Genomic DNA, 13,263 nt, shown 5'->3' with positions numbered 1-13,263 from the left:
CCCTCTGATGTGATCTAATGACTGAAGACCACGTGCCCGATCCTTATGACCTCACTTCCTGTCTTCCCCTTTAAAAGCCTGCCCCTTTTCCCTTTTCCCTCAGTCTTGTCTTGGACTCGTTGTATGCACTTCAGTTTATAAAAAGAACGACTTTGCAGCCGGGATAGGAGATTATACAGGTGGCTGCCCCAAACCTTTATCTTGAGTATGTCTCATCTTTGTGACAATATATATGTATATATATTTCTAACATTATTTAATTAGATAGAAATAAAAGCTGATGTTGAGGACAGACATTAGTGAGATTAGGCAGACTCATGCAGAAAATTGCAAATGAGCATCTTACACCATCACACATTTAGGGCATTGTTTATTTAAATGTAAGGAAGTCCTTAAATACTACAGTGAGATTTGTACCTTACATTTCTGAAGCTAAGGGCTGCATGGTGGCACCTCACAGGTCCAGCATCCTGGGGTTTAATCCTGCATTTACTCGTTATGTACGTTTAATTCTGTGAGAGTTTTCCTGTGTGTACTCCTCTTTTCTTTTCACATTCAAAACACTAGCAGGTTAGGTTAAATGGTGACTGTAAATTAGCCCTGTTTGAATGTGGGTATGCACGTGAATGGACCCTGTGATTAACTGGTGCTCTAAGATGGCCCCAAGACCTCATGACCCTGAATTGGTTTTAGTGGGCTCAAGAATGTTCTGTTCTTTTCTGTTATGTTATGTTATATGTTCAGAAATACTGCCTTGGTGAATATAATGTATGTAAGTAGTTTATCCAGTAGAGTTAAAGGAACATTCCTTTTGCCGTAAAAGCAGCAAGTGTATGACTTCATTTCAGAGGCACTGAGAGAGCACGGCCTTCCAGGACTTCTCCTTCAATATAAGTAAGCCTCCAACTACATCTCAGATGGGCTAGGTAAGCATATCCTTACATACTGTACTTTGAAAACCAAAGAGCATCTGAGCATATAAATGACACAAATATTACTGAACAAAACTGAAGAACTTTCTTACCTGCTTATCTGATGGCCTCCTGCTGGAGAAGGAACAGCAAGTCTTTTCAGGATCCCTTCAATGAACAGTCAGTGCAGCACACATGAAGAGCCATTCAGCTGAGTACATCATATTTTTATTTAAACAGACTCATTTAAGCCCTGCATATTATTGCTTCTGCAGCGAAGAATCTCATCCCTGCCTTCCCCTACTCCAGTTACAGTTTATGCAAACATTTTCTTTGCTTAACAAATAAATACTGCATTTCCAATGGGAAAAGTACACCAAAGTAAAATAATTCAGAGTCATTAAAGCAGAACATCTTTTCATGTTTTAAACACAAGCAGAGGGTTGAGAAATAATGTATAGTATCTTCAAAATGGTCAGTAAGCCTAAAAATAAATTTTAAAATGTACAACTGGAAACTGGGAATAGAACATTTTTTGGGCACTAAGGTTGAATCCAATTCTTAGGTACAGATGCCCTGGAGGCATTGAACAAGAGCTAAATCAAGAGGAGAAGGGAAATCAAACACACACAAATTCTGTACAACTTTTTCCTTGTTAAATAAAAATAATATTCTCCCAGACTCCCCAAAGGCAGTATTTTTTTTTTTTGTGGCATGTGTTGTTGTTGTTGTTTGCTCACTCATTTACAGCAACATGTCACAGTCCACTGCAGTGCACACTCAGCTAATTTTCACTCTCTTGCTCTGGTTAAACAACAGGGCATTAAATTACTGCAGATAATTGTAACGTTTAATTTTTTTATTTACACATCATTTTGAAATAAGGGCAGCACGGTGGCGCAGTGGTAGCGCTGCTGCCTCGCAGTTAGGAGACCCGGGTTCGCTTCCCGGGTCCTCCCTGTGTGGAGTTTGCATGTTCTCCCCGTGTCTGCGTGGGTTTCCTCCGGGCGCTCCGGTTTCCTCCCACAGTCCAAAGACATGCAGGTTAGGTGGATTGGCGATTCTAAATTGGCCCTAGTGTGTGCTTGGTGTGTTTGTGTGTGTCCTGTGGTGGGTTGGCACCCTGCCCAGGATTGGTTCCTGCCTTGTGCCCTGTGTTGGCTGGGATTGGCTCCAGTGGACCCCCGTGACCCTGTGTTCGGATTCAGCGGGTTAGAAGATGGATGGATGGATTTTGAAATAATTGACATTTTGAAGGGTTTTATTTGAAAAAGACTGGTATTCCCACTAAGGCTAGTGGACAGTAAACATATTTTTGTTTGATTTGCAGTATCTGTGCTAACTTCTGTAGTCAGTCTGACAAAAGTGTATTATTTCATGTTAGTTTTAGGACCCTATCCTCACTTTTCAGCTAATAAAAGGAAATGGAGACTTGATTCCAGAGCTTTTCAATTGCAAGCAATAATTCTTGCATTGCTATTTGTACCTTAATTCCTTCAACGGTAAGCCGTTGCTATTTGCACACATATGCACAGGGAGGGCGGCATGGTGGCGCAGCTGCCTCGCAGTTAGGAGACCTGGGTTTGCTTCCCGGGTCCTCCCTGTGTGGAGTTTGCATGTTCTCCCTGTGTCTGTGTGGGTTTCCTCCCAAAGACATGCAGGTTAGGTGCATTGGCGATTCTAAATTGTCCCTAGTGAGTGTGTGTGTGTCCTGCAGTGGGTTGGCGCCCTGCCCGGAATTGTTTCCTGCGTTGCGCGCTGGGATTGGCTCCAGAAGACCCCTATGACCCTATGTTTGTATTCAATGGGTTGGAAAATGGATGCACAGGGATAATGCAGAAACAAATACTGCGCTGCTAATTGTTTTTATTGACACTTTTTATATTTCAATTTTGGATGTTACTGTTATCTCAGAAATGTTTCATGCTACGTATAATGCGTTTTTTTTTTTTTTTGGTTGCTTTTTTTCACTTATACATTCATGGATATGTAATTTTTATACGTAGAAATTTCCAACACACTCTGAATACATTCCTAAGCTTAAGTAATACGTTATTGCACCTAGTCTCATGTCTAATACCCCATAACTCCATATTGCACCAGAATTGGGTTTTGCATAAAACAAAAAAGATTCAAAAAAAGCAATGTGACTGATTAAAAATGTTGCTTGCTCCAACAAAAATTCCACTACAGTTTTGTGACTTGGATGAGAACACAAGGTGAAAGCATGCAGTGATAGAAAAGCCACTATGGCTATGTCAAAGGAATTTCCATAATCATGGGCTCAGCTAAACAAAACAAAACCATCTTCTCTCTTTAGTGTCTTGTGAAAAGAAAAATGTTACAGCGTCTCTAGTATAAAACTAAATCTTCTGTGGTGGAAGTTTGCAGTACATTATAAGTGCTAGGTAGGACTATCTGGTATCCCATCCAGGATGGATCTGGGGACCTTATCCGGATGGGCAGACAAAACAAAGGAGCAGTGAAGAAAGGCTGCTGTTTTGGAATATATTTATCCCCCATACACTATGTGGCAGCATCCCAGGACCTCAGTAATTATGTTGACACCTGCAGGGCATGATGGGAGTTGTAGTGCCATAAGTCAGCTGGGTCCTTTGGGTGTCATCAGGAGGTACAGTAGGGATTCACGATTTTCAGGACTTTTGCTTGACACGGAATTGCTCCCATTGGGTTATGCCCCGCCACTGGAAGTACAGCTGACTTAAAATGAATTTGTCCAGCCTCCTATAGTGGAGTCAGAGTCTTGAAGAAGGAAGGCAACACCTACTGGAGGGATGTGGATGGAGAGAGAAGGAAGAAATAAAGAGGTGTTTATAATTATGCTTCTACAACATTTGAAGAAACATTTGTGAGGCATTTTTATAATACAAACCTCACTTTTGATCACGTCACTGTATTTGCGTTGGTTGTGTCTATGGATTGGGGCTCAGTGGCACCCCCTATCTGTCACAACATGAATAATTGTCATTCTCAAACTGTTTGGGTAATGTAACACAGAAATACATCTTGGAAAGATAAAGAAGATTGTATTAAAGACTTGCTGGTTATCCATTTTCATACCTGCTTTGTATAGTTATATGGTCACAGGGTGCAGAAGAACATGCAGACAGAAGTGGTACAAGACAGGATTCATCCCTAAATGTGGCACCAGCCCACATGCATGTTGTCACCAGAAAGAATTCGCTTCATGTTCACATGAATAGGGTAGCCAATACCTTGAGGCCTCTGAGTCATAATAGAGGTTCCTTTCCCATTTGTGCTAATGGGAACCTCCATCCTTACTCAGCTGAGCAAGCAAGCTTCTAATTTCTAGACTATAACTACAGCATGTAATTTTAGGCAGTGGCAGACTCTCTTTCACCCTTGCTGCCACTCGCTACAGACACCATACCCATATGCATTTAAAATGAACCCTTTTATACTGAATAGTTAACTGACACTGCAAACCTTTACATATTGGAGAAAAAAAAGCAGAGTATGTGGAAGAAAAGCCACACAGACAAAGGTAGAACATGCCAGCTTTACACAAAGTGTGACAGGGCTGAACTCTGCCTCCTGAAGATGTGGGGTAATAACGCAAAACTTTTTGCTGTTTGTTCTTCAGCATGGCTAGAAGGAGGTGATGGAACTGGAAGATTTTGAAATATTTGGTCAAAAGTTCACATTTCTATGATTCTGAAATTCAATAATTATGCTTAATGTATAATGTGAGTTTGTGACTTAATGAAATGAAATAGGTTTATTTTAGTTCGGGAAATATATAAATAAAAAAATAAAATAAATAAAAATACAAAAAATAGTTTGTATAGCTATTTTATTATGATTTTAATCAAGTAGCCGTATGTAGCACCTTGGACTGTATGAATAATGTTACATAATGGCTGAACTCATCATTACTCTATTATGCCTGCCAGTCTGAACCAGATGTATCACACAGAGAATTTTCAAAGGAGCTTGTTAAAATGTACAAATTCAATCACATGATTGTGGAAATATAAACTTTCAGACAAAATATTGAAAGCATTGTGGACACATAACGACTAATCAACATAGATTAACATAATGAAAGATTTGTCTCAATTAAAGGCCTAGGAAGTGGTGCACTGAAAGTCTAATAACAAGAATTTTGGGATTTCAATTTGGATGTCCACAGCTGGCACATCTTGGCATTAATCAAATTTCTTTTTACAGCATTATAGCCAGATAATACATTGGGCCCAGCAGATTGCATTCTTGACTTGGTTCACGTCCATCTGTCTGGAGTTTTGCATTATCCTACTGTCTGTGGGTTTTCTCAGGGTACTCAGATTTTTATCTCTCATCTGAAAGACATGCATTTGAAGTGAATTGGTGACTAATTTGGCCTCATTTGAGTTACTGTGGATGCAAACATGTGTGTTTTCTTCAGTGTTCTAGTACCTGTCGTGGAAAAAACTTTTCTTTATTTTCAAAGCAAACAGGTTATGGAGTCCAGATGTGAATGCAGAACATTTCTTTATATGCACAAATGAAACAAGTCTATGAAGTGAGCAATCAATTAAACAATTCATTAGCCTTTATACTTTTTTCCTGATTACCAATTTGCTTATCTAATACATCATGTTATCTGACTCTTACAAGCAGAACTGTATCACTTTCTCCAATCAACTAAACCCAACGGAAATTTTTGACTCTTGTTGACTCTCTCATTATTCGGAGCACCGCTTTGTTAAGAAGGGTGTTTTGCAGATTGCCCTATGGATCTTAGCACTACTTCATAGGAGCAGTGTATGGGCTTTCACATCAGTCTATCCTCGCTTTCTGGAGGGGTGTTCATTACTCATTTACCTCATTCTAACCTTAGAAAATTACACTGGTAGCTTCTCTAAGACGAGGCAGAGACCTTATGCTCTTAAATATTAAGTTACATTTAGTTAACCCCAGGCAGCACATTTTTGGGAGTGGCATTATTGGCCAAAAAGCTCAGTACAATTCATGTATAAGCAGCAGGGTTCAGAAAAATATCACTCATGAATGAAAAAAGTTAAATTCTCTAATTTGTAATGACAAATGCTTCAAAAATAATTTTCAGACTGTCCTGTTTTGACGGCATCAGACACAGCAGTTGAAATTTATGAGGCAATAACAAAAATAAACATAAACATTACACTGATAATAATTTCTATGAAGATAAACAACTAATTTAAAATGTATAATTTAGTTTCGTTATCAATCTGAATGCGTTCTTGCTCTGTGGAGGAAAACATGCCCACCTATCACTTGTACACTACACTGGTTCTGGTTTTCACAGTGTAATTATATTAAACTAATAATTAGAACACGGCTTATCAGTAGGTCTATACTATATTCTTATCTAGTTGATGTTTATAAATAATTATATGTGAAAAATTATTGCTGTTTCTCTATATAAAAGTAAATCTATGCAAAGGTTATCTTAATTTTTCTCTATACGTTATTTAAATCTTTCTGTTTAAATAGATTAACATATTCAGATATGTTGGAGGGCGGCACATTAAAGAACTGCCCCATCCCGAGCACCACAAACTCTAGTTTCATTTCAACTTCATTGTGCACTATTTGGCAAATAAAACACTTAACACAAAATGTGACACACTGAAAGGATGATATCCTTGAACAGGGAAAAATCTACAATGTAAGAACCTAATATTGCAGGCTGGAAAGCCATAAAATTAAATAAGGTCTCAGACTGGCAAGGATTGGTTTCTAATTAAGCAATTGGATTGGAGTGAAGACCTGCAGCCACTGTGGCCCTCTGGGATTGACGTTGCCTGCCCCTTCTTTAGCTAATAGCTAAGATGTCTCATAGAGATAATTCTTTACAGTTGTCAGGTTTTATGCTTCAAATACAGTATATGTAACAGATTCCCACAACTGTTTGCATAAAGAACTGATTCCTGGCTTCAGTCTTTAAAACACTTTTCCTTACTTTCCACAGTTTGTCATTTGCTATTTAGTCAGAAGAACTCTACTTAATCAACTTTATTGATGCCTCTTCTTCTTTTCTTTCTTCTTCTTTCGGCTGCTCCCATTAGGGGTCGCCACAGCGGATCATCTTCGGTCATATCTTTCTATCCTCTTTATCTTGTTCCATTACACCCATCACCTGCATGTCCTCTCTCACCACTTACATAAATCTTCTCTTAGGCCTTCCTCTTTTCCTCTTCTCTGGCAGCTCTATCCTTAGAATCCTTCTCCCAATATACCCAGCATCTCTCCTCTGCACATGTCCAAACCAGCGTAATCTCGCCTCTCTGACTTTGTCTCCCAACCGTCCAACTTGAGTGGACCCTCTAATGGACTTTTTTCTAATCCTATCCATACTTGTCACACCCAATGCAAATCATAGCATCTTTAACTCTGCTACCTCCAGCTCAGTCTCCTGCTTTATGGTCAGTGCCACCGTCTCCAACCCATATAACATAGCTGATCTCACTACCGTCCTGTAGACCTTCCCTTTCACTCTGGCTGATACCCATCTGTCACAAATTACTCCTGACACTCTTCTCCACCCATTCCACTCTGCCTGCACTCTCTTTTTCACCTCACTTCCACAATCCCCATTACTCTGTACTGTTGATCCCAAGTATTTAAACTCATCCACCTTCGCCAACTCTACTCCTTGCATCCTCACCATTCCACTGACCTCCCTCTCATTTACACACATGTATTCTGTCTTGTTCCTACTGATCTTCATTCCTCTCCTCTTTAGAGCATATCTCCACCTCTCCATGGTCTCCTCAACCTGCTCCCTACTATCACTACAGATCACAATGTCATCAGCAAACATCATAGTCCACGGGGACTCTTGTCTAATCCCTTCTGTCAACCTGCCCATCACCATTGCAAATAAGAAAGGGCGCAGAGCCGATCCCAGATGTAATCCCACCTCCAATTTGAATGCATCCGTCACTTCTACCGCAGACCTCACCACTGTCACACTTCCCTCAAACATATCCTGTACAACTCTTACATACTTCTCTGCCACTCCTGACTTCCTCATACAATACCACAACTCTTCTCGAGGCACACTGTCATATGCTTTCTCCAGGTCCACAAAGAGGCAATGCAACTCCTTCTAGCCTTCCCTATGCTTCTCCATCAACACCCTCAGAGCAAACATCACATCTGTGGTGCTCTTTCTTGGCATGAAACCATACTGCTGCTCACTAATCTTTACCTCACTTCTTAACCTAGCTTTTGCTACTCTTTCCCATAACTTCATTCTGTGGCTCATCAATTTTATCCCCCTGTAGTTACTACAGTCCTGCACATCCCCCTTATTCTTAAATATCGGCACCAGTACATTTTTTCTCCACTCCTCTGGCATCTTCCCACTTTCCAAGATTCCATTAAACGATTTAGTTAAAAACTTCACTGCCATCTCTCCTAAACACCTCCATGCTTCCATAGGTTTGTCATTTGGACCAACGGCTTTTCCATTCTTCATCCTTTTCATCAACAACAACAACATTTATTTATATAGCACATTTTCATACAAACAGTAGCTCAAAGTGCTTTACAAAATAAAGAATAGAAAAATAAAAGACACAATAAGAAAACAAAATAAATCAACATTAATTAATTAAGTAATTAATCAACATTAATTGTAAGTAAAGACAGCAGAAACTAACTAAGCTTAAGAAATTCTTATCTCCCCTTGGCTTTTCTGATCCCACTTTGCCAGAAGCTGCTGATGAGAGCACAGTCACAAATTTCATACGTCAGGGCTGTCTGGAACTTTGGAAACACCTAAGGAGATTATTTTCATTTGATATTTTCACTAGGAGCCCCCCCCCAGCCCCCCCCACCCCTCGCTCGCTTCGCTCACCAGCCACTTCACGTCTCTGCCACTCTCGCTGTGAAGAGGGGAGCTGAACGCACCCCAAGGAGACGCAGTTGCTCCTCCCAAACCCCCTGTTAAACGTGATACAATGGGAAGCAAATACAGTTTTTTTAACCTCCTCTTTGCTCAATCAGCTGCTGCTGCTGCCGTGCCGTGTGAGCTGCATCTTGTGCGGTGCGTCAAACATTTAAATGCCTGTACAGCAGCATTCCTACTCTTTGTCCGTTATTTACAACCCCGGGAGTGGTTAAATGTTTTGGCACAAAGTTCTTGATATTTTTTAGTTTATAATTTAAAAATGGAATAAGAATCTGAAAATCTAACAACATCACATTAAAGTTCGATAAATTCTGAAAAGAATGATACCAAACATATATATGTAGGTTTTAAAATAAGCCCGATTTAAAGCGTGACAAAAAAGTCACATAAAAATGTCACATAAAATCATTGCACTTTCAGGCTTAGGATTATATATAAGACTAGCAAAATACCAGCGCCTCGCAGCAGAGAAGCAGTGTGCCAAAGAAATAATGAAAAAGAAAAGGAAACACCCTTTAGCCCCCTCATAGCTGTCCTTACTTCCTCCTTTCTAATCTGTTGCACTTCCTGATTCACTACCTCCACATCATCCAACCTCTTCTCTCGCTCGATCTCTTCATTCATCAGCCTCTCAAAGTACTCTTTCCATCTGCTCAACACACTCTCCTCGCTTGTATGTTTCCATCTTTATCCTTTATCACCCTAACCTGCAGGAGATCTTTCCCAGCTTGGTCCCTCTGTCTAGCCAATTGGTACAGGTCCTTTTCTCTCTCCTTAGTGTCCAACCTCTCATACAACTCATCATACGCCTTTTCTTTAGCCTTTGCCACCTCTCTCTTCACCTTGCGCCTTATCTCCTTGTACTCTTGTCTACTTTCTGCATCTCTCTGACTATCCCACTTTTTCTTTGCCATCCGCTTCCTCTGTATACTCTCCTGTATTTCCTCATTACACCACCAGGTTTCCTTTTCCTCCTTCCTCTGTCCAGATGTCACGCCAAGCACCCTTCTTGCTGTCACCCTTACTACATCTACTGTAGTTTCCCAACTGTCTAGTAATTCTTCACTACCATCCAGTACCTATCTCACTTTCTCCCTAAACTCAACCTTGCAGTCTTACTTTTTCAACTTCCGCCATTTGATCCTTGGCTCTGCCCTCACTCTCTTCCTCTTCTTGGTCTCCAATGTCATCCTACAGATATGCTGCTTAACTACATTTTCCCCTGGCACCACTTTGCAGTCTTCATTTTTAATCTCCTTCAGATTGACTCTTCTGCATAGGATGTAATCGACCTGTGTGCATCTTCCTCCAACTCTTTTACATAACCCTATGTTCCTCCCTATTCTTAAAATACGTATTCACCACATCCATGTCCATTCTTTTGGCAAAATCCACCATCCTCTGACCTTCTTCATTCCTCTCCTTGACACCATTCCTACCCATCACCTCCTCATCTCCTCTCTTCCCTACACCAACATGCCCATTGAAATCCGCTCCAATCACCACTTTCTGTCCCTTGGGTACACTGTTCATCACTTCATCCAACTCACTCCAAAAATCTTGTTTGTCATGCATTGCACACCCGACTTGCAAGGCGTATGCATTACTAACAACATTCATCACAACACCTCCAATTTCCAGCTTCATAATCATTACTCTGTCTGACACTCTTTTCACCTCTAAAACACTCTTGACATACTGTTCCTTCAGAATAACTCCTACCCCATTTGTCCTCCCATCCACACCATGACAGAATAATTTGAATCTACCTCTGATCCTCTTGGCCTTACTCCACTTCCATTTAGTCTCTTGCACGCACAATATATCAACCTTCCTTCTCTCCATCATATCAGCTAACTCTCTCCCCTTACCGATCATACTGCCAACATTCAAAGTTCCTACCCTCAGTTCCACTCTCTTTACCTTCCTCCTCTTCTACTGCCTCTGGACACGTCTCCCTACCTCCTTTTTATTCTTCTTCTTCAGCCAACAGTAACCCAATTTCTGCCAGTACCCTGTTGGCTAACAGCACTGGTGGCAGCCGTTGTTAACCCAGGGCTCGACCAATCCGGTATGGAAATCTGTCCGCATATTGATTTTGCAAAATTTTACACCGGATGCCCTTCCTGATGTAACCCTCCCCATTTATCCGGGCTTGGGACTGGCATGAAGAAACACACTGGTTTGTGCATCCCCTGTGGCTGGGTTGTTCTTGAGGATATTAAAGACCTAGTTGTGTCGCCACACAGCCTTCTGTGCTTGAGATTAAAGATGATTAGTTATCTTAACCCATCAGAGTAGGACATTCCCTTTAGTTGCTAGTGCTGCTAGTCTTCTTAGTAGCCTGGTGACCAGAACTCTCACTAATGCCTCACTAATACACTCCCTTGATACAATAGGTTGTATAAATAAACTCTTTAAAAAAAACCCACACACTTAACCATGTTCCAATAACAAAATCTGCCAGATACAAGAGTGGTATGTAAGAGAGGGGTATATACAGTAAATAAACCATGTCATACCTAACAATGCTTTAAATTCAAATGTGTTACTTAAACTCAAAAGTTCTGAGGAAAGGAATCTACTCAGATAAACATACTTGCTTTCACATATCTGGTACAAGTGTCATAAATAAGTGTCACCTGTCCAGTTCCCTGCCACCTTTGTATCCAGAGAGTGCAGACACGAGCATATAGCAATCCTGTATGCTAACAGCAGAAAAAATGTGTTCATGATGAAATCAATTTCACAGACAAAAAGCTCATATTTGCAAAGGTATATTTTGTTAAAGTTGAAATATCATGACTGGGCTAAGTGATTTTTCAGGGTCTCATTAAGAGTAAGGAAAGGATGAGGATGTGAACAACCAGGCTCAAAGCTAGCTTTATCATTATTCAAAAATGAACCTTCATGTATTAGTACAGTGTATCTGACCAGAGTTGTAATTCACAACATTCAATTGAGAATTTTCTTGCTTCCAAAGCACTAAGGCATTTCTACTTCCAACGTGCCTCTAAATGTAAAACATATATAGAAGCCAAAATGCCTTTCATGATGGATTGATACAAGTGATGTATTAAGTGCACTTTACTCTTGTAGTGGCCGGTTCATTTTTTTTTAATGGATAAATATGTAATGCAGGTCACACCAGTGAAGTGTTTCTCTGTGTTATTTACTTGATGGATCGGGTCATGATTCAGCAGCTTGTTTTGGCGATAAGAGTGTAATGTATAGCTTTATTATGAGGATTTATTATATGAAAAAAACAGCCTTTTATTAAGTCGGTACATTAAAGCAGGCTCCTAAAATGGACTTTCCTGTGATTTTCTCCATTGTACTTTAACTCTGTTCTTTGATACCCAAAAGCAGTAAAGAAGAAGAACCACTGTGAATACACTGAGGCAGTGAGTGAACTTAATGCATGGTTAGTAATGCACAGTTAGCAATTACCTTGAGCTAAATATCACATGATTAGGAAAATTTAAATGAAGTTACAAAGCAGCATTAAGTGATGGGGGAAGTTGCTGCTGGTGAGTCTGTTCACTATTCAAGTGGATTTTCCACATTCTTCTCATGTCCATATTGTGCGTCCTCTAGGCTTTCTTTCTATGTCCTGATGTACCATAGGTGAACAGATACATTGGCCCAGTGTGTGGGATGTGTGTTCAGTAAATGACTTGCACTCATCTAGAATTGGTGCCTGCTTTACACCTTGTGTTGCATGATGTAGGGAGAAATCAATCCGGAATGAGTAAAGCTGTCATTAAATAAATGCTTTGTCCATAAGCTACCTGCAACAGAAATTATTGAAGTTTTTGTGGTAAGATGAGATCGAGTTTTGTGGAGAGTTTATAGTTTATAGAGAGTTTTTAAAGATTATAAATAGTGGCTCGGGCTCCAGGTGGGTGTAGGTACATGTGGTAGTATGGACAACCGGCTCTGGTGGATCGATGGGGGAATTAAATTCATGTGCAGATATGCACAGTTTGGCCGGTTTCTTCACTAGCGCTTTGTGCCCACTGAAGTATAAAAAAGCCTTTGTGGGACTAACAGAGGGAGATTGAAAAAGAGAAAAGATCAAGTAGGACATCCTAAGAAAGATCAAGGGAGAGTTCCCAGAAAGGGAATCAGAAAAATTGGTCCGGATGTTAATTAGAAAGTAAGAGGCAGGATTGTGGCATGGGTGGTGCAATAATGTGGAGACAAGCACTTGGGAAGTGTAGTAGAGAGGAATGAGCGGATGTCACTTACAGAACAGGGTCACTCCTGGTGAGTGTTCAAGGAGCAGGAGTAATCAGCAGCTCTAACTGGGCTACCACTGAAGGCCGAGGGATGGAGGCTGGAGAAAGTAGCTATGCTAGTGGGGTACCCTGCTGAAGTCTGCGGGATTATGGTGGTAAAACAGCCAGGTTTTGAGGGATGACTTTA

The 13,263-nt window shown here is 40.5% G+C and overlaps 1 protein-coding gene across 2 annotated transcripts in view; it reads right to left on the bottom strand.

Annotated features, from left to right (window-relative positions):
- Window positions 1-13,263, bottom strand: part of allc (allantoicase) — a 62,699-nt gene that overhangs the window by 39,574 nt on the left and 9,862 nt on the right. The window contains exon 1 of one of the 2 annotated variants that reach the window (XM_039748849.1): window positions 1,025-1,844. The exons of the other annotated variant lie outside the window; for it this stretch is intronic. The gene's annotated coding sequence lies outside the window, so the exon portion shown is untranslated. Of the gene's footprint in view, window positions 1-1,024; window positions 1,845-13,263 lie in introns of those variants that run through there. 2 annotated transcript variants of the gene reach the window in all.

The sequence above is a fragment of the Polypterus senegalus genome, chromosome 3 (genome assembly GCF_016835505.1).
Source record: "Polypterus senegalus isolate Bchr_013 chromosome 3, ASM1683550v1, whole genome shotgun sequence".
NCBI classification, from domain to species: domain Eukaryota; kingdom Metazoa; phylum Chordata; class Cladistia; order Polypteriformes; family Polypteridae; genus Polypterus; species Polypterus senegalus.
Note: the sequence above shows the minus strand (reverse complement) of the source record. Positions and strands in the feature narration are given on the sequence as shown.